General features: G+C 53.5%; 1 protein-coding gene across 1 annotated transcript in view; it reads left to right on the top strand.

Moving 5' to 3' along the window:
* The first annotated feature begins 3848 nt into the window (after positions 1-3848).
* Positions 3849-22212, top strand: part of LOC144684678 (phosphorylase b kinase gamma catalytic chain, skeletal muscle/heart isoform-like) — a 433525-nt gene continuing 415161 nt past the window's right edge. Inside the window, exon 1 of the mRNA XM_078548771.1 lies at positions 3849-4019. The gene's annotated coding sequence lies outside the window, so the exon portion shown is untranslated. The remainder of the gene's footprint in view (positions 4020-22212) is intronic.

Below are 22212 nucleotides of genomic sequence, written 5' to 3'. Positions count from 1 at the left end.
CTGCAGCCTGTGTGTGTGAGGATCTGATGGACACTGCAGCCTGTGTGTGTGAGGATCTGATGGATACTGAAGTCTGTTTGTGTGAGGATCTGATGGACACTGCAGCCTGTGTGTGTGAGGATCTGATGGACACTGCAGCCTGTGTGTGAGGATCTGATGGACACTGCAGCCTGTGTGTAAGGATCTGATGGACACTGCAGCCTGTGTGTGAGGATCTGATGGACATTGCAGTCTGTGTGTGTGGATCTGATGGACACTGCAGCCTGTGTGTGAGGATCTGATGGACACTGCAGCCTGTGTGTGTGAGGATCTAATGGACACTGCAGCCTGTGTATGTGAGGATTTGATGGACACTGCAGCCTGTGTGAGTGAGGATCTGATGGACACTGCAGTCTGTGTGTGAGGATCTGATGGACACTGCAGCATTTGTGTGAGGATCTGATGGACAGTGCAGCCTGTGTGTGTGAGGATCTGATGGACACTGCAGCCTGTGTGTGTGAGGATCAGATGGACACTGAAGTCTGTGTGTGTGAGGATCTGATGGACACTGCAGTCTGGGTGTGTGAGGATCTGATGGACACTGCAGTCTGTGTGTGAGGACCTGATGGACACTGCAGTCTGTGTGTGAGGATCTGATGCACACTGCGGCCTGTGTGTGAGGATCTGATGGACACTGCAGCCTGTGTGTGAGGATCTGATGGACACTGCAGCCTGTGTGTGAGGATCTGATGGACACTGCAGCCTGTGTGTGAGGATCTGATGGACACTGCAGCCTGGGTGTGAGGATCTGATGCACACTGCAGTCTGTGTGTGAGGATCTGATTGACACTGCAGTCTGTGTTTATGAGGATCTGATGGAAACTGCAGCCTGTGTGTGAGGATCTGATGGACACTGCAGCCTGTGTGTGAGGATCTGATGGACACTGCAGCCTGTGTGTGAGTATCTGATGGACACTGCAGTCTGTTTGAGGGCATCTGATGGACACTGCAGCCTGTGTGTGAGGATCTGATGGACACTGCAGCCTGTGTGTGAGGATCTGATGGACACTGCAGCCTGTGTGTGAGGATCTGATGGACACTGCAGCCTGTGTGTGAGGATCTGATGGACACTGCAGCCTGTGTGTGAGGATCTGATGGACACTGCAGCCTATGTGTGAGGATCTGATGGACACTGCAGCCTGTGTGTGTGGATCTGATGGAGACTGCAGCCTGTGTGCGAGGATCTGATGGACACTGCAGCCTGTGTGAGGATCTGATGGGCACTGCAGCCTGTGTGTGAGGATCTGATGGACACTGCAGCCTGTGTGTGAGGATCTGATGGACACTGCAGCCTGTGTGAGGATCTGATGGACACTGCAGCCTGTGTGTGAGGATCTGATGGACACTGCAGCCTGTGTGTGAGGATCTGATGGACATTGCAGTCTGTGTGACGATCTGATGGACACTGCAGTCTGTGTGTGAGGATCTGATGGACACTGCAGCCTGTGTGTGTGGATCTGATGGACACCGCAGCCTGTGTGTGAGGATCTGATGGACACTGCAGCCTGTGTGAGGATCTGATGGACACTGCATCCTGTGTGTGTGTATCTCATGGACACTGCAGCCTGTGTGTGAGGATATGATGGACACTGCAGCCTGTGTGTGAGGATCTGATGGACACTGCAGCCTGTGTGAGGATCTGATGGACACTGCAGCCTGTGTGTGAGGATCTGATGGACACTGCAGTCTGTGTGTGAGGATCTGATGGACACTGCAGCCTGTGTGTGAGGTTCTGAATATACACTGCAGTCTGTGTGTGAGGATCTGATCGACACTGCAGCCTGTGTGTGAGGGTCTGAATATACACTGCAGTCTGTGTGTGAGGATCTGACGGACACTGCAGTCTGTGTGTGAGGATCTGATGGACACTGCACCATGTGTGAGGATCTGATTGACACTGCAGCCTGTGTGTGAGGATCTGATGGACACTGCAGTCTGTGTGTGAGGATCTGATGGACACTGCAGCGTGTGCGTGTGGATCTGATGGACACTGCAGCCTGTGTGTGAGGATGTGATGGACACTGCAGCCTGTGTGTGAGGATCTGATGGACACTGCAGCCTCTGTGTGAGGATCTGATGGACACTGCAGCCTGTGTGTGAGGATCTGATGGACACTGCAGCCTGTGTGTGAGGATCTGATGGACACTGCAGCCTGTGTGTGAGGATCTGATGGACACTGCAGCCTGTGTGTGTGAGGATCTTGTGGACACTGCAGCCTGTGTATGTGAGGATTTGATGGACACTGCAGCCTGTGTGAGTGAGGATCTGATGGACACTGCAGTCTGTGTGTGAGGATCTGATGGACACTGCAGCATGTGTGTGAGGATCTGATGGACACTGCAGCCTGTGTGTGTGAGGGTCTGATGGACACTGCAGCCTGTGTGTGTGAGGATCTGATGGACACTGATGTCTGTGTGTGTGAGGATCTGATGGACACTGCAGCCTGTGTGTGTGAGGATCTGATGGACACTGCAGCCTGTGTGTGAGGATCTGATGGACACTGCAGTCTGTGTGTGAGGATCTGATGGACACTGCAGCCTGTGTGTGTGGATCTGATGGACACCGCAGCCTGTGTGTGAGGATCTGATGGACACTGCAGCCTGTGTGAGGATCTGATGGACACTGCAGCCTGTGTGTGTGGATCTCATGGACACTGCAGCCTGTGTGTGAGGATCTGATGGACACTGCAGCCTGTGTGTGAGGATCTGATGGACACTGCAGCCTGTGTGAGGATCTGATGGACACTGCAGCCTGTGTGTGAGGATCTGATGGACACTGCAGTCTGTGTGTGAGGATCTGATGGACACTGCAGCCTGTGTGTGAGGTTCTGAATATACACTGCAGTCTGTGTGTGAGGATCTGATCGACACTGCAGCCTGTGTGTGAGGGTCTGAATATACACTGCAGTCTGTGTGTGAGGATCTGACGGACACTGCAGTCTGTGTGTGAGGATCTGATGGACACTGCACCCTGTGTGAGGATCTGATGGACACTGCAGCCTGTGTGTGAGGATCTGATGGACACTGCAGTCTGTGTGTGAGGATCTGATGGACACTGCAGCGTGTGCGTGTGGATCTGATGGACACTGCAGCCTGTGTGTGAGGATGTGATGGACACTGCAGCCTGTGTGTGAGGATCTGATGGACACTGCAGCCTCTGTGTGAGGATCTGATGGACACTGCAGCCTGTGTGTGAGGATCTGATGGACACTGCAGCCTGTGTGTGAGGATCTGATGGACACTGCAGCCTATGTGTGAGGATCTGATGGACACTGCAGCCTGTGTGTGTGAGGATCTTGTGGACACTGCAGCCTGTGTATGTGAGGATTTGATGGACACTGCAGCCTGTGTGAGTGAGGATCTGATGGACACTGCAGTCTGTGTGTGAGGATCTGATGGACACTGCAGCATGTGTGTGAGGATCTGATGGACACTGCAGCCTGTGTGTGTGAGGGTCTGATGGACACTGCAGCCTGTGTGTGTGAGGATCTGATGGACACTGATGTCTGTGTGTGTGAGGATCTGATGGACACTGCAGCCTGTGTGGGTGAGGATCTGATGGACACTGCAGCCTGTGTGTGAGGATCTGATGGACACTGCAGTCTGTGTGTGAGGATCGGATGGACACTGCAGCCTGTGTGTGAGGATCTGATGGACACTGCAGCCTGTGTGTGAGGATCTGATGGACACTGCACCCTGTGTGTGAGGATCTAAAGGACACTGCAGCCTGTGTGTGAGGATCTGATGGACACGGCAGCCTGTGTGTGTGAGGATCTGATGGAGACTGCAGCCTGTGTGTGAGGATCTGATGGACACTGCAGCCTGTGTGTGAGGATCTGATGGACACTGTAGCCTGTGTGTCAGGATCTGATGGACACTGCAGCCAGTGTGTGCGAGGATCTGATGGACTCTGCAGCCTGTGTGTGAGGATCGGATGGACACTGCAGCCTGTGTGTGAGGATCTGATGGACACTGCAGCCTGTGTGTGTGAGGATCTGATGGACACTGCAGTCTGAGTGTGTGGATCTGATGGACACTGCAGTCTGTGCGTGAGGATCTGATGGACACTGCAGCCTGTGTGTGAGGATCTGATGGACACTGCAACCTGTGTGTGTGAGGATCTGATGGACACAGCAGCCTGTGTATGTGAGGATCTGATGGACACTGCAGCCTGTGTGTGTGAGGTTCTGATGGAAACTGCAGCCTGTGTGTGAGGATCTGATCGACACTGCAGCCTGTGTGTGAGGATCTGATGGCACTGCAGCCTGTGTGTGTGAGGATCTGATGGACACTGCAGCCTGTGTGTGTGAGGATCTGATGGACACTTCAGTCTGTGTGTGTGAGGATCTGATGGACACTGCAGCCTGTGTGTGTGAGGATCTGATGGACACTACAGCCTGTGTGTGAGGATCTGATGGACACTGCAGTCTGTGTGTGAGGATCTGATGGACACTGCAGCCTGTGTGTGAGGATCTGATGGACACTGCAGCCTGTGTGTGAGGATCTGATGGACATTGCAGCCTGTGTGTGAGGATCTGATGGACACAGCAGCCTGTGTGTGAGGATCTGATGGACACTGCAGCCTATTTGTGAGCATCTGATGGACAATGCAGCCTGTGTGTGTGGATCTGATGGACACTGCAGCCTGTGTGTGAGGATCTGATGGACACTGCAGTCTGTGTGACGATCTGATGGACACTGCAGTCTGTGTGTGAGGATCTGATGGACACTGCAGCCTGTGTGTGTGGATGTGATGGACACTGCAGCCTGTGTGTGAGGATCTGATGGACACTGCAGCCTGTGTGAGGATCTGATGGACACTGCAGCCTGTGTGTGTGGATCTCTTGGACACTGCAGCCTGTGTGTGAGGATCTGATGGACACTGCAGCCTGTGTGTGAGGATCTGATGGACACTGCAGCCTGTGTGAGGATCTGATGGACACTGCAACCTGTGTGTGAGGATCTGATGGACACTGCAGTCTGTGTGCGAGGATCTGATGGACACTGCAGCCTGTGTGTGAGGTTCTGAAAATACACTGCAGTCTGTGTGTGAGGATCTGATCGACACTGCAGCCTGTGTGTGAGGGTCTGAATATACACTGCAGTCTGTGTGTGAGGATCTGATGGACACTGCAGTCTGTGTGTGAGGATCTGATGGACACTGCACCCTGTGTGAGGATCTGATGGACACTGCAGCCTGTGTGTGAGGATCTGATGGACACTGCAGTCTGTGTGTGAGGATCTGATGGACACTGCAGCCTGTGCGTGTGGATCTGATGGACACTGCAGCCTGTGTGTGAGGATGTGATGGACACTGCAGCCTGTGTGTGAGGATCTGATGGACACTGCAGCCTGTGTGTGAGGATCTGATGGACACTGCAGCCTATGTGTGAGGATCTGATGGACACTGCAGCCTGTGTGTGTGAGGATCTTATGGACACTGCAGCCTGTGTATGTGAGGATTTGATGGACACTGCAGCCTGTGTGTGTGAGGATCTGATGGACACTGCAGTCTGTGTGTGTGGATCTGATGGACACTGCAGTCTGTGCGTGAGGATCTGATGGACACTGCAGCCTGTGTGTGAGGATCTGATGGACACTGCAACCTGTGTGTGTGAGGATCTGATGGACACAGCAGCCTGTGTATGTGAGGATCTGATGGACACTGCAGCCTGTGTGTGTGAGGATCTGATGGAAACTGCAGCCTGTGTGTGAGGATCTGATCGACACTGCAGCCTGTGTGTGAGGATCTGATGGCACTGCAGCCTGTGTGTGTGAGGATCTGATGGACACTGCAGCCTGTGTGTGTGAGGATCTGATGGACACTTCAGTCTGTGTGTGTGAGGATCTGATGGACACTGCAGCCTGTGTGTGTGAGGATCTGATGGACACTGCAGCCTGTGTGTGAGGATCTGATGGACACTGCAGTCTGTGTGTGAGGATCTGATGGACAATGCAGCCTGTGTGTGAGGATCTGATGGACACTGCAGCCTGTGTATGAGGATCAGATGGACACTGCAGCCTGTGTGTGAGGATCTGATGGACACTGCAGCCTGTGTGTGAGGATCTGATGGACACTGCAGCCTATTTGTGAGGATCTGATGGACAATGCAGCCTGTGTGTGTGGATCTGATGGACACTGCAGCCTGTGTGTGAGGATCTGATGGACACTGCAGTCTGTGTGACGATCTGATGGACACTGCAGTCTGTGTGTGAGGATCTGATGGACACTGCAGCCTGTGTGTGTGGATGTGATGGACACTGCAGCCTGTGTGTGAGGATCTGATGGACACTGCAGCCTGTGTGAGGATCTGATGGACACTGCAGCCTGTGTGTGTGGATCTCTTGGACACTGCAGCCTGTGTGTGAGGATCTGATGGACACTGCAGCCTGTGTGTGAGGATCTGATGGACACTGCAGCCTGTGTGAGGATCTGATGGACACTGCAGCCTGTGCGTGAGGATCTGATGGACACTGCAGTCTGTGTGTGAGGATCTGATGGACACTGCAGCCTGTGTGTGAGGTTCTGAAAATACACTGCAGTCTGTGTGTGAGGATCTGATCGACACTGCAGCCTGTGTGTGAGGGTCTGAATATACACTGCAGTCTGTGTGTGAGGATCTGATGGACACTGCAGTCTGTGTGTGAGGATCTGATGGACACTGCACCCTGTGTGAGGATCTGATGGACACTGCAGCCTGTGTGTGAGGACCTGATGGACACTGCAGTATGTGTGTGAGGATCTGATGGACACTGCAGCATGTGCGTGTGGATCTGATGGACACTGCAGCCTGTGTGTGAGGATGTGATGGACACTGCAGCCTGTTTGTGATGATCTGATGGACACTGCAGCCTCTGTGTGAGGATCTGATGGACACTGCAGCCTGTGTGTGAGGATCTGATGGACACTGCAGCCTGTGTGTGAGGATCTGATGGACACTGCAGCCTATGTGTGAGGATCTGATGGACACTGCAGCCTGTGTGTGTGAGGATCTTATGGACACTGCAGCCTGTGTATGTGAGGATTTGATGGACACTGCAGCCTGTGTGAGTGAGGATCTGATGGACACTGCAGTCTGTGTGTGAGGATCTGATGGACACTGCAGCATGTGTGTGAGGATCTGATGGACACTGCAGCCTGTGTGTGTGAGGGTCTGATGGACACTGCAGCCTGTGTGTGTGAGGATCTGATGGACACTGATGTCTGTGTGTGTGAGGATCTGATGGACACTGCAGCCTGTGTGTGTGAGGATCTGATGGACACTGCAGCCTGTGTGTGAGGATCTGATGGACACTGCAGCCTGTGTGTGAGGATCTGATGGACACTGCAGCCTGTGTGTGAGGATCTAAAGGACACTGCAGCCTGTGTGTGAGGATCTGATGGACACGGCAGCCTGTGTGTGTGAGGATCTGATGGAGACTGCAGCCTGTGTGTGAGGTTCTGATGGACACTGCAGCCTGTGTGTGAGGATCTGATGGACACGGCAGCCTGTGTGTGTGAGGATCTGATGGACACTGCAGCCTGTGTGTGAGGATCTGATGGACACTGCAGCCTGTGTGTGTGAGGATCTGATGGACACTGCAGCCTGTGTATGTGAGGATCTGATGGACACTGCAGCCTGTGTGTGTGAGGATCTGATGGAAACTGCAGCCTGTGTGTGAGGATCTGATCGACACTGCAGCCTGTGTGTGAGGATCTGATGGCACTGCAGCCTGTGTGTGTGAGGATCTGATGGACACTGCAGCCTGTGTGTGTGAGGATCTGATGGACACTTCAGTCTGTGTGTGTGAGGATCTGATGGACACTGCAGCCTGTGTGTGTGAGGGTCTGATGGACACTGCAGCCTGTGTGTGAGGATCTGATGGACACTGCAGCCTGTGTGTGAGGATCTGATGGACACTGCAGCCTGTGTGTGAGGATCTGATGGACACTGCAGCCTGTGTGTGAGGATCTGATGGACACTGCAGCCTGTGTGTGAGGATCTGATGGACACCGCAGCCTGTGTGTGAGGATCTGATGGACACTGCAGCCTATTTGTGAGGATCTGATGGACACTGCAGCCTGTGTGTGTGGATCTGATGGACACTGCAGCCTGTGTGTGAGGATCTGATGGACACTGCAGCCTGTGTGAGGATCTGATGGGCACTGCAGCCTGTGTGTGCGGATCTGATGGACACTGCAGCCTGTGAGTGAGGATCTGATGGACACTGCAGCCTGTGTGAGGATCTGATGGACACTGCAGCCTGTGTGTGAGAATCTGATGCACACTGCAGCCTGTGTGTGAGGATCTGATGGACACTGCAGTCTGTGTGACGATTTGATGGACACTGCAGTCTGTGTGTGAGGATCTGATGGACACTGCAGCCTGTGTGTGTGGATCTATTGGACACTGCAGCCTGCGTGTGAGGATCTGATGGACACTGCAGCCTGTGTGAGGATCTGATGGACACTGCAGCCTGTGTGTGTGGATCTGATGGACACTGCAGCCTGTGTGTGAGGATCTGATGGACACTGCATCCTGTTTGTGAGGATTTGATGGACTCTGCAGCCTGTGTGAGGATCTGATGGACACTGCAGCCTGTGTGTGAGGATCTGATGGACACTGCAGTCTGTGTGTGAGGATCTGATGGACACTGCAGCCTGTGTGTGAGGGTCTGAATATACACTGCAGCCTGTGTGTGAGGATCTGATGGACACTGCATCCTGTGTGTGAGGGTCTGAATATACACTGCAGTCTGTGTGTGAGGATCTGATGGACACTGCAGTCTGTGTGTGAGGATCTGATGGACACTGCAGCCTGTGAGAGGATCTGATGGACACTGCAGCCTGTGTGTGAGGATCTGATGGACACTGCAGTCTGTGTGTGAGGATCTGATGGACACTGCTGCCTGTGTGTGAGGATCTGATGGACACTGCAGCCTGTGTGTGAGGATCTGATGGACACTGCAGCCTGTGTGTGTGAGGATCTGATGGACACTGCAGTCTGTGTGTGTGGATCTGATGGACACTGCAGTCTGTGCGTGAGGATCTGATGGACACTGCAGCCTGTGTGTGAGGATCTGATGGACACAGCAACCTGTGTGTGTGAGGATCTGATGGACACTGCAGCCTGTGTATGTGAGGATCTGATGGACACTGCAGCCTGTGTGTGTGAGGATCTGATGGAAACTGCAGCCTGTGTGTGAGGATCTGATCGACACTGCAGCCTGTGTGTGAGGATCGGATGGCACTGCAGCCTGTGTGTGTGAGGATCTGATGGACACTGCAGCCTGTGTGTGAGAAGATCTGATGGACACTTCAGTCTGTGTGTGTGAGGATCTGATGGACACTGCAGCCTGTGTGTGTGAGGATCTGATGGACACTGCAGCCTGTGTGTGAGGATCTGATGGACACTGCAGTCTGTGTGACGATCTGATGGACACTGCAGTCTGTGTGTGAGGATCTGATGGACACTGCAGCCTGTGTGTGTGGATCTGATGGACACTGCAGCCTGTGTGTGAGGATCTGATGGACACTGCAGCCTGTGTGAGGATCTGATGGACACTGCAGCCTGTGTGTGTGGATCTCTTGGACACTGCAGCCTGTGTGTGAGGATCTGATGGACACTGCAGCCTGTGTGTGAGGATCTGATGGACACTGCAGCCTGTGTGAGGATCTGATGGACACTGCAGCCTGTGTGTGAGGATCTGATGGACACTGCAGTCTGTGTGTGAGGATCTGAAGGACACTGCAGCCTGTGTGTGAGGTTCTGAAAATACACTGCAGTCTGTGTGTGAGGATCTGATCGACACTGCAGCCTGTGTGTGAGGGTCTGAATATACACTGCAGTCTGTGTGTGAGGATCTGATGGACACTGCAGTCTGTGTGTGAGGATCTGATGGACACTGCACCCTGTGTGAGGATCTGATGGACACTGCAGCCTGTGTGTGAGGATCTGATGGACACTGCAGTCTGTGTGTGAGGATCTGATGGACACTGCAGCCTGTGCGTGTGGATCTGATGGACACTGCAGCCTGTGTGTGAGGATGTGATGGACACTGCAGCCTGTGTGTGAGGATCTGATGGACACTGCAGCCTGTGTGTGAGGATCTGATGGACACTGCAGCCTATGTGTGAGGATCTGATGGACACTGCAGCCTGTGGGTGTGAGGATCTTATGTACACTGCAGCCTGTGTATGTGAGGATTTGATGGACACTGCAGCCTGTGTGTGTGAGGATCTGATGGACACTGCAGTCTGTGTGTGTGGATCTGATGGACACTGCAGTCTGTGCGTGAGGATCTGATGGACACTGCAGCCTGTGTGTGAGGATCTGATGGACACTGCAACCTATGTGTGTGAGGATCTGATGGACACAGCAGCCTGTGTATGTGAGGATCTGATGGACACTGCAGCCTGTGTGTGTGAGGATCTGATGGAAACTGCAGCCTGTGTGTGAGGATCTGATCGACACTGCAGCCTGTGTGTGAGGGTCTGATGGCACTGCAGCCTGTGTGTGTGAGGATCTGATGGACACTGCAGCCTGTGTGTGTGAGGATCTGATGGACACTTCAGTCTGTGTGTGTGAGGATCTGATGGACACTGCAGCCTGTGTGTGTGAGGATCTGATGGACACTGCAGCCTGTGTGTGAGGATCTGATGGACACTGCAGTCTGTGTGTGAGGATCTGATGGACACTGCAGCCTGTGTGTGAGGATCTGATGGACACTGCAGCCTGTGTGTGAGGATCAGATGGACACTGCAGCCTGTGTGTGAGGATCTGATGGACACTGCAGCCTGTGTGTGAGGATCTGATGGACACTGCAGCCTATTTCTGAGGATCTGATGGACAATGCAGCCTGTGTGTGTGGATCTGATGGACACTGCAGCCTGTGTGTGAGGATCTGATGGACACTGCAGTCTGTGTGACGATCTGATGGACACTGCAGTCTGTGTGTGAGGATCTGATGGACACTGCAGCCTGTGTGTGTGGATCTGATGGACACTGCAGCCTGTGTGTGAGGATCTGATGGACACTGCAGCCTGTGTGAGGATCTGATGGACACTGCAGCCTGTGTGTGTGGATCTCTTGGACACTGCAGCCTGTGTGTGAGGATCTGATGGACACTGCAGCCTGTGTGTGAGGATCTGATGGACACTGCAGCCTGTGTGAGGATCTGATGGACACTGCAGCCTGTGTGTGAGGATCTGATGGACACTGCAGTCTGTGTGTGAGGATCTGATGGACACTGCAGCCTGTGTGTGAGTTTCTGAAAATACACTGCAGTCTGTGTGTGAGGATCTGATCGACACTGCAGCCTGTGTGTGAGGGTCTGAATATACACTGCAGTCTGTGTGTGAGGATCTGATGGACACTGCAGTCTGTGTGTGAGGATCTGATGGACACTGCACCCTGTGTGAGGATCTGATGGACACTGCAGCCTGTGTGTGAGGACCTGATGGACACTGCAGTATGTGTGTGAGGATCTGATGGACACTGCAGCATGTGCGTGTGGATTTGATGGACACTGCAGCCTGTGTGTGAGGATGTGATGGACACTGCAGCCTGTGTGTGAGGATCTGATGGACACTGCAGCCTCTGTGTGAGGATCTGATGGACACTGCAGCCTGTGTGTGAGGATCTGATGGACACTGCAGCCTGTGTGTGAGGATCTGATGGACACTGCAGCCTATGTGTGAGGATCTGATGGACACTGCAGCCTGTGTGTGTGAGGATCTTATGGACACTGCAGCCTGTGTATGTGAGGATTTGATGGACACTGCAGCCTGTGTGAGTGAGGATCTGATGGACACTGCAGTCTGTGTGTGAGGATCTGATGGACACTGCAGCATGTGTGTGAGGATCTGATGGACACTGCAGCCTGTGTGTGTGAGGGTCTGATGGACACTGCAGCCTGTGTGTGTGAGGATCTGATGGACACTGATGTCTGTGTGTGTGAGGATCTGATGGACACTGCAGCCTGTGTGTGTGAGGATCTGATGGACACTGCAGCCTGTGTGTGAGGATCTGATGGACACTGCAGCCTGTGTGTGAGGATCTGATGGACACTGCAGCCTGTGTGTGAGGATCTAAAGGACACTGCAGCCTGTGTGTGAGGATCTGATGGACACGGCAGCCTGTGTGTGTGAGGATCTGATGGAGACTGCAGCCTGTGTGTGAGGATCTGATGGACACTGCAGCCTGTGTGTGAGGATCTGATGGACATTGCAGCCTGTGTGTCAGGATCTGATGGACACTGCAGCCAGCGTGTGCGAGGATCTGATGGACACTGCAGCCTGTGTGTGAGGATCCGATGGACACTGCAGCCTGTGTGTGAGGATCTGATGGACACTGCAGCCTGTGTGTGTGAGGATCTGATGGACACTGCAGCCTGTGTATGTGAGGATCTGATGGACACTGCAGCCTGTGTGTGTGAGGATCTGATGGAAACTGCAGCCTGTGTGTGAGGATCTGATCGACACTGCAGCCTGTGTGTGAGGATCTGATGGCACTGCAGCCTGTGTGTGTGAGGATCTGATGGACACTGCAGCCTGTGTGTGTGAGGATCTGATGGACACTTCAGTCTGTGTGTGTGAGGATCTGATGGACACTGCAGCCTGTGTGTGTGAGGATCTGATGGACACTGCAGCCTGTGTGTGAGGATCTGATGGACACTGCAGCCTGTGTGTGAGGATCTGATGGACACTGCAGCCTATGTGTGAGGATCTGATGGACACTGCAGCCTGTGTGTGTGAGGATCTTATGGACACTGCAGCCTGTGTATGTGAGGATTTGATGGACACTGCAGCCTGTGTGTGTGAGGATCTGATGGACACTGCAGTCTGTGTGTGTGGATCTGATGGACACTGCAGTCTGTGCGTGAGGATCTGATGGACACTGCAGCCTGTGTGTGAGGATCTGATGGACACTGCAACCTGTGTGTGTGAGGATCTGATGGACACAGCAGCCTGTGTATGTGAGGATCTGATGGACACTGCAGCCTGTGTGTGTGAGGATCTGATGGAAACTGCAGCCTGTGTGTGAGGATCTGATCGACACTGCAGCCTGTGTGTGAGGATCTGATGGCACTGCAGCCTGTGTGTGTGAGGATCTGATGGACACTGCAGCCTGTGTGTGTGAGGATCTGATGGACACTTCAGTCTGTGTGTGTGAGGATCTGATGGACACTGCAGCCTGTGTGTGTGAGGATCTGATGGACACTGCAGCCTGTGTGTGAGGATCTGATGGACACTGCAGTCTGTGTGTGAGGATCTGATGGACACTGCAGCCTGTGTGTGAGGATCTGATGGACACTGCAGCCTGTGTGTGAGGATCAGATGGACACTGCAGCCTGTGTGTGAGGATCTGATGGACACTGCAGCCTGTGTGTGAGGATCTGATGGACACTGCAGCCTATTTGTGAGGATCTGATGGACAATGCAGCCTGTGTGTGTGGATCTGATGGACACTGCAGCCTGTGTGTGAGGATCTGATGGACACTGCAGTCTGTGTGACGATCTGATGGACACTGCAGTCTGTGTGTGAGGATCTGATGGACACTGCAGCCTGTGTGTGTGGATCTGATGGACACTGCAGCCTGTGTGTGAGGATCTGATGGACACTGCAGCCTGTGTGAGGATCTGATGGACACTGCAGCCTGTGTGTGTGGATCTCTTGGACACTGCAGCCTGTGTGTGAGGATCTGATGGACACTGCAGCCTGTGTGTGAGGATCTGATGGACACTGCAGCCTGTGTGAGGATCTGATGGACACTGCAGCCTGTGTGTGAGGATCTGATGGACACTGCAGTCTGTGTGTGAGGATCTGATGGACACTGCAGCCTGTGTGTGAGTTTCTGAAAATACACTGCAGTCTGTGTGTGAGGATCTGATCGACACTGCAGCCTGTGTGTGAGGGTCTGAATATACACTGCAGTCTGTGTGTGAGGATCTGATGGACACTGCAGTCTGTGTGTGAGGATCTGATGGACACTGCACCCTGTGTGAGGATCTGATGGACACTGCAGCCTGTGTGTGAGGACCTGATGGACACTGCAGTATGTGTGTGAGGATCTGATGGACACTGCAGCATGTGCGTGTGGATTTGATGGACACTGCAGCCTGTGTGTGAGGATGTGATGGACACTGCAGCCTGTGTGTGAGGATCTGATGGACACTGCAGCCTCTGTGTGAGGATCTGATGGACACTGCAGCCTGTGTGTGAGGATCTGATGGACACTGCAGCCTGTGTGTGAGGATCTGATGGACACTGCAGCCTATGTGTGAGGATCTGATGGACACTGCAGCCTGTGTGTGTGAGGATCTTATGGACACTGCAGCCTGTGTATGTGAGGATTTGATGGACACTGCAGCCTGTGTGAGTGAGGATCTGATGGACACTGCAGTCTGTGTGTGAGGATCTGATGGACACTGCAGCATGTGTGTGAGGATCTGATGGACACTGCAGCCTGTGTGTGTGAGGGTCTGATGGACACTGCAGCCTGTGTGTGTGAGGATCTGATGGACACTGATGTCTGTGTGTGTGAGGATCTGATGGACACTGCAGCCTGTGTGTGTGAGGATCTGATGGACACTGCAGCCTGTGTGTGAGGATCTGATGGACACTGCAGCCTGTGTGTGAGGATCTGATGGACACTGCAGCCTGTGTGTGAGGATCTAAAGGACACTGCAGCCTGTGTGTGAGGATCTGATGGACACGGCAGCCTGTGTGTGTGAGGATCTGATGGAGACTGCAGCCTGTGTGTGAGGATCTGATGGACACTGCAGCCTGTGTGTGAGGATCTGATGGACATTGCAGCCTGTGTGTCAGGATCTGATGGACACTGCAGCCAGCGTGTGCGAGGATCTGATGGACACTGCAGCCTGTGTGTGAGGATCCGATGGACACTGCAGCCTGTGTGTGAGGATCTGATGGACACTGCAGCCTGTGTGTGTGAGGATCTGATGGACACTGCAGCCTGTGTATGTGAGGATCTGATGGACACTGCAGCCTGTGTGTGTGAGGATCTGATGGAAACTGCAGCCTGTGTGTGAGGATCTGATCGACACTGCAGCCTGTGTGTGAGGATCTGATGGCACTGCAGCCTGTGTGTGTGAGGATCTGATGGACACTGCAGCCTGTGTGTGTGAGGATCTGATGGACACTTCAGTCTGTGTGTGTGAGGATCTGATGGACACTGCAGCCTGTGTGTGTGAGGATCTGATGGACACTGCAGCCTGTGTGTGAGGATCTGATGGACACTGCAGTCTGTGTGTGAGGATCTGATGGACACTGCAGCCTGTGTGTGAGGATCTGATGGACACTGCAGCCTGTGTGTGAGGATCTGATGGACACTGCAGCCTGTGTGTGAGGATCTGATGGACACCGCAGCCTGTGTGTGAGGATCTGTTGGACACTGCAGCCTATTTGTGAGGATCTGATGGACACTGCAGCCTGTGTGTGTGGATCTGATGGACCCTGCAGCCTGTGTGTGAGGATCTGATGGACACTGCAGCCTGTGTGAGGATCTGATGGGCACTGCAGCCTGTGTGTGCGGATCTGATGGACACTGCAGCCTGTGAGTGAGGATCTGATGGACACTGCAGCCTGTGTGAGGATCTGATGGAAACTGCAGCCTGTGTGTGAGAATCTGATGCACACTGCAGCCTGTGTGTGAGGATCTGATGGACACTGCAGTCTGTGTGACGATCTGATGGACACTGCAGTCTGTGTGTGAGGATCTGATGGACACTGCAGCCTGTGTGTGTGGATGTATTGGACACTGCAGCCTGTGTGTGAGGATCTGATGGACACTGCAGCCTGTGTGAGGATCTGATGTACACTGCAGCCTGTGTGTGTGGATCTGATGGACACTGCAGCCTGTGTGTGAGGATCTGATGGACACTGCATCCTGTTTGTGAGGATCTGATGGACTCTGCAGCCTGTGTGAGGATCTGATGGACACTGCAGCCTGTGTGTGAGGATCTGATGGACACCGCAGTCTGTGTGTGAGGATCTGATGGACACTGCAGCCTGTGTGTGAGGGTCTGAATATACATTGCAGCCTGTGTGTGAGGATCTGATGGACACTGCATCCTGTGTGTGAGGGTCTGAATATACACTGCAGTCTGTGTGTGAGGATCTGATGGACACTGCAGTCTGTGTGTGAGGATCTGATGGACACTGCAGCCTGTGAGAGAATCTGATGGACACTGCAGCCTGTGTGTGAGGATCTGATGGACACTGCAGTCTGTGTGTGAGGATCTGATGGACACTGCTGCCTGTGTGTGAGGATCTGATGGACACTGCAGCCTGTGTGTGAGGATCTGATGGACACTGCAGCTTGTGTGTGTGAGGATCTGATGGACACTGCAGTCTGTGTGTGTGGATCTGATGGACACTGCAGTCTGTGCGTGAGGATCTGATGGACACTGCAGCCTGTGTGTGAGGATCTGATGGACACTGCAACCTGTGTGTGTGAGGATCTGATGGACACTGCAGCCTGTGTATGTGAGGATCTGATGGACACTGCAGCCTGTGTGTGTGAGGATCTGATGGAAACTGCACCCTGTGTGTGAGGGTCTGATCGACACTGCAGCCTGTGTGTGAGGATCTGATGGCACTGCAGCCTGTGTGTGTGAGGATCTGATGGACACTGCAGCCTGTGTGTGTGAGGATCTGATGGACACTTCAGTCTGTGTGTGTGAGGATCTGATGGACACTGCAGCCTGTGTGTGTGAGGATCTGATGGACACTGCAGCCTGTGTGTGAGGATCTGATGGACACTGCAGTCTGTGTGTGAGGATCTGATGGACACTGCAGCCTGTGTGTGAGGATCTGATGGACACTGCAGTCTGTGTGTGAGGATCTGATGGACACTGCAGCCTGTGTGTGAGGATCTGATGGACACTGCAGCCTGTGTGTGAGGATCTGATGGACACTGCAGCCTATTTGTGAGGATCTGATGGACACTGCAGTCTGTGTGTGTGGATCTGATGGACACTGCAGCCTGTGTGTGAGGATCTGATGGACACTGCAGCCTGTGTGAGGATATGATGGGCACTGCAGCCTGTGTGTGCGGATCTGATGGACACTGCAGCCTGTGTGTGAGGATCTGATGGACACTGCAGCCTGTGTGAGGATCTGATGGACACTGCAGCCTGTGTGTGAGAATCTGATGCACACTGCAGCCTGTGTGTGAGGATCTGATGGACACTGCAGTCTGTGTGACGATCTGATGGACACTGCAGTCTGTGTGTGAGGATCTGATGGACACTTCAGCCTGTGTGTGTGGATCTATTGGACACTGCAGCCTGTGTGTGAGGATCTGATGGACACTGCAGCCTGTGTGAGGATCTGATGGACACTGCAGCCTGTGTGTGAGGATCTGATGGACACTGCAGTCTGTGTGTGAGGATCGGATGGACACTGCAGCCTGTGTGTGTGGATCTGATGGACACTGCAGCCTGTGTGTGAGGATCTGATGGACACTGCAGCCTGTGTGTGAGGATCTAAAGGACACTGCAGCCTGTGTGTGAGGATCTGATGGACACGGCAGCCTGTGTGTGTGAGGATCTGATGGAGACTCCAGCCTGTGTGTGAGGATCTGATGGACACTGCAGCCTGTGTGTGAGGATCTCATGGACACTGCAGCCTGTGTGTGAGGATCTGATGGACACTGCAGCCAGTGTGTGCGAGGATCTGATGGACACTGCAGCCTGTGTGTGAGGATCTGATGGACACTGCAGCCTGTGTGTGATGATCTGATGGACACTGCAGCCTGTGTGTGTGAGGATCTGATGGACACTGCAGTCTGTGTGTGTGAGGATCTGATGGACACTGCAGTCTGTGTGTGTGTATCTGATGGAAACTGCAGTCTGTGCGTGAGGATCTGATGGACACTGCAGCCTGTGTGTGAGGATCTGATGGACACTGCAACCTGTGTGTGTGAGGATCTCATGGACACTGCAGCCTGTGTATGTGAGGATCTGATGGACACTGCAGCCTGTGTGTGTGAGGATCTGATGGAAACTGCAGCCTGTGTGTGAGGATCTGATCGACACTGCAGCCTGTGTGTGAGGATCTGATGGCACTGCAGCCTGTGTGTGTGAGGATCTGATGGACACTGCAGCCTGTGTGTGTGAGGATCTGAAGACACTTCAGTCTGTGTGTGTGAGGATCTGATGGACACTGCAGCCTGTGTGTGTGAGGATCTGATGGACACTGCAGCCTGTGTGTGAGGATCTGATGGACACTGCAGTCTGTGTGTGAGGATCTGATGGACAATGCAGCCTGTGTGTGATGATCTGATGGACACTGCAGCCTGTGTGTGAGGATCTGATGGACACTGCAGTCTGTGTGTGAGGATCTGATGGACACCGCAGCCTGTGTGTGAGGATCTGATGGACACTGCAGCCTATTTGTGAGGATCTGATGGACACTGCAGCCTGTGTGTGTGGATCTGATGGACACTGCAGCCTGTGTGTGAGGATCTGATGGACACTGCAGCCTGTGTGAGGATCTGATGGGCACTGCAGCCTGTGTGTGCGGATCTGATGGACACTGCAGCCTGTGTGTGAGGATCTGATGGACACTGCAGCCTGTGTGAGGATCTGATGGACACTGCAGCCTGTGTGTGAGAATCTGATGCACACTGCAGCCTGTGTGTGAGGATCTGATGGACACTGCAGTCTGTGTGACGATCTGATGGACACTGCAGTCTGTGTGTGAGGATCTGATGGACACTGCAGCCTGTGTGTGTGGATCTATTGGACACTGCAGCCTGTGTGTGAGGATCTGATGGACACTGCAGCCTGTGTGAGGATCTGATGGACACTGCAGCCTGTGTGTGTGGATCGGATGGACACTGCAGCCTGTGTGTGATGATCTGATGGACACTGCAGCCTGTGTGTGAGGATCTGATGGACTCTGCAGCCTGTGTGAGGATCTGATGGATACTGCAGCCTGTGTGTGAGGATCTGATGGACACTGCAGTCTGTGTGTGAGGATCTGATGGACACTGCAGCCTGTGTGTGAGGGTCTGAATATACACTGCAGCCTCTGTGTGTGAGGCTCTGATGGACACTGCAGCCTGTGTGTGAGGGTCTGAATATACACTGCAGTCTGTGTGTGAGGATCTGATGGACACTGCAGTCTGTGTGTGAGGATCTGATGGACACTGCAGCCTGTGCATGTGGATCTGATGGACACTGCAGCCTGTGTGTGAGGATCTGATGGACACTGCAGCCTGTGTGTGAGGATCTGATGGAAACTGCAGCCTGTGTGTGAGGATCTGATGGACTCTGCAGTCTGTGTGTGAGGATCTGATGGACACTGCAGCCTGTGTGTGAGGATCTGATGGACACTGCAGCCTGTGTGTGAGGATCTGATGGACACTGCACCCAGTGTGTGTGAGGATCTGATGGACACTGCAGCCTGTGTGTGAGGATCTGATGGACACTGCAGCCTGTGTGTGAGGATCTGATGGACACTGCAGTCTGTGTGTGTGAGGATCTGATGGACACTGCAGCCTGTGTGTGAGGATCAGATGGACACTGCAGCCTGTGTGTGAGGATCTGATGGACACTACAGCCTGTGTGTGAGGATCTGATGGACACTGCAGCCTGTGTGAGGATCTGATGGACACTGCAGCCTGTGTGTGAGGATCTGATGGACACTGCAGCCTGTGTGTGAGGATCTGATGGACACTGCAGCCTGTGTGTGAGGATCTGATGGACACTGCAGCCTGTGTGTGAGGATCTGATGGACACTGCAGTCTGTGTGTGAGGATCTGATGGACACTGCAGTCTGTGTGTGAGGATCTGATGGACACTTCAGTCTGTGTGTGAGGATCTGATGGACACTGCAGTCTGTGTGTGAGGATCTGATGGACATTGAAGCCTGTGTGTGAGGATCTGATGGACACTGCAGCCTGTGAGTGAGGATCTGATGGACACTGCAGCCTGTGTGTGAGGATCTAAAGGACACTGCAGCCTGTGTGTGAGGATCTGATGGACACTGCAGCCTGTGTGTGTGAGGATCTGATGGACACTGCAGCCTGTGTGTGAGGATCTGATGGACACTGCAGCCTGTGTGTGAGGATCTGATGGACACTGCAGCCTGTGTGTGTGAGGATCAGATGGACACTGCAGCCTGTGTGTGTGAGGATCTGATGGACACACGTCTGTGTGTGTGAGGATCTGATGGACACTGAAGTCTGTGTGTGTGATGATCTGATGGACACTGCAGCCTGTGTGTGTGAGGATCTCATGGACACTGCAGCCTGTGTGTGAGGATCTGATGGACACTGCAGTCTGTGTGTGAGGATCTGATGGACACTGCAGCCTGTGTGTGAGTATCTGATGGACGCTGCAGCCTGTGTGTGAGGATCTGATGGACACTGCAGCCTGTGTGTGAGGATCTGATGGACACTGCAGCCTGTGTGTGTGAGGATCTGATGGACACTGCAGCCTGTGTATGTGAGGATCTGATGGACACTGCAGCCTGTGTGTGTGAGGATCTGATGGAAACTGCAGCCTGTGTGTGAGGATCTGATGGACACTGCAGCCTGTGTGTGAGGATCTGATGGACACTGCAGCCTGTGTGTGTGAGGATCTGATGGACACTGCAGCCTGTGTGTGTGAGGATCTGATGGACACTTCAGTCTGTGTGTGTGAGGATCTGATGGACACTGCAGCCTGTGTGTGTGAGGATCTGATGGACACTGCAGCCTGTGTGTGAGGATCTGATGGACACTGCAGCCTGTGTATGTGAGGATCTGATGGACACTGCAGCCTGTGTGTGAGGATCTGATGGACACTGCAGCCTGTGTGTGAGGATCTGATGGACACTGCAGCCTGTGTGTGAGGATCTGATGGACACTGCAGCCTGTGTGTGAGGATCTGATGGACACTGCAGCCTATGTGTGAGGATCTGATGGACACTGCAGCCTGTGTGTGTGGATCTGACGGACACTGCAGCCTGTGTGTGAGGATCTGATGGACACTGCAGCCTGTGTGAGGATCTGATGGGCACTGCAGCCTGTTTGTGCGGATCTGATGGACACTGCAGCCTGTGTGTGAGGATCTGATGGACACTGCAGCCTGTGTGAGGATCTGATGGACACTGCAGACTGTTTGTGAGAATCTGATGCACACTGCAGCCTGTGTGTGAGGATCTGATGGACACTGCAGTCTGTGTGACGATCTGATGGACACTGCAGTCTGTGTGTGAGGATCTGATGGACACTGCAGCCTGGGTGAGAGGATCAATTGGACACTGCAGCCTGTGTGTGAGGATCTGTAGGACACAGCAGCCTGTGTGAGTATCTGATGGACACTGCAGCCTGTGTGTGTGGATCTGATGGACACTGCAGCCTGTGTGTGAGGATCTGATGGACACTGCAGCCTGTGTGTGAGGATCTGTTGGACACTGCAGCCTGTGTGAGGATCTGATGGACACTGCAGCCTGTGTGTGAGGATCTGATGGACACTGCAGTCTGTGTGTGAGGATCTGATGGACACTGCAGCCTGTGTGTGAGGGTCTTAATATACACTGCAGCCTGTGTGTGAGGATCTGATGGACACTGCAGCCTGTGTGTGAGGGTCTGAATATACACTGCAGTCTCTGTGTGAGGATCTGATGGACACTGCAGTCTGTGTGTGAGGATCTGATGGACACTGCAGTCTGTGTGTGAGGATCTGATGGACACTGCAGCCTGTGTGTGAGGGTCTGAATATACACTGCAGCCTGTGTGTGAGGATCTGATGGACACTGCAGCCTGTGTGTGAGGATCTGATGGACACTGCAGCCTGTGTGAGGATCTGATGGACATTGCAGCCTGTGTGTGAGGATCTGATGGACACTGCAGTCTGTGTGTGAGGATCTGATGGACACTGCAGCCTGTGCATGTGGATCTGATGGACACTGCAGCCTGTGTGTCAGGATCTGATGGACACTGCAGCCTGTGTGTGAGGATCTGATGGAAACTGCAGCCTGTGTGTGAGGATCTGATGGACACTGCAGCCTGTGTGTGAGGGTCTGATGGACACTGCAGCCTGTGTGTGAGGATCTGATGGACACTGCAGCCAGTGTGTGAGGATCTGATGGACACTGCAGCCAGTGTGTGTGAGGATCTGATGGACACTGCAGCCTGTGTGTGAGGATCTGATGGACACTGCAGCCTGTGTGTGAGG

Source organism: Cetorhinus maximus, chromosome 9 (assembly GCF_964194155.1).
Source record: "Cetorhinus maximus chromosome 9, sCetMax3.hap1.1, whole genome shotgun sequence".
NCBI classification, from domain to species: domain Eukaryota; kingdom Metazoa; phylum Chordata; class Chondrichthyes; order Lamniformes; family Cetorhinidae; genus Cetorhinus; species Cetorhinus maximus.
This window is presented reverse-complemented; position numbering and strand designations above follow the sequence as displayed.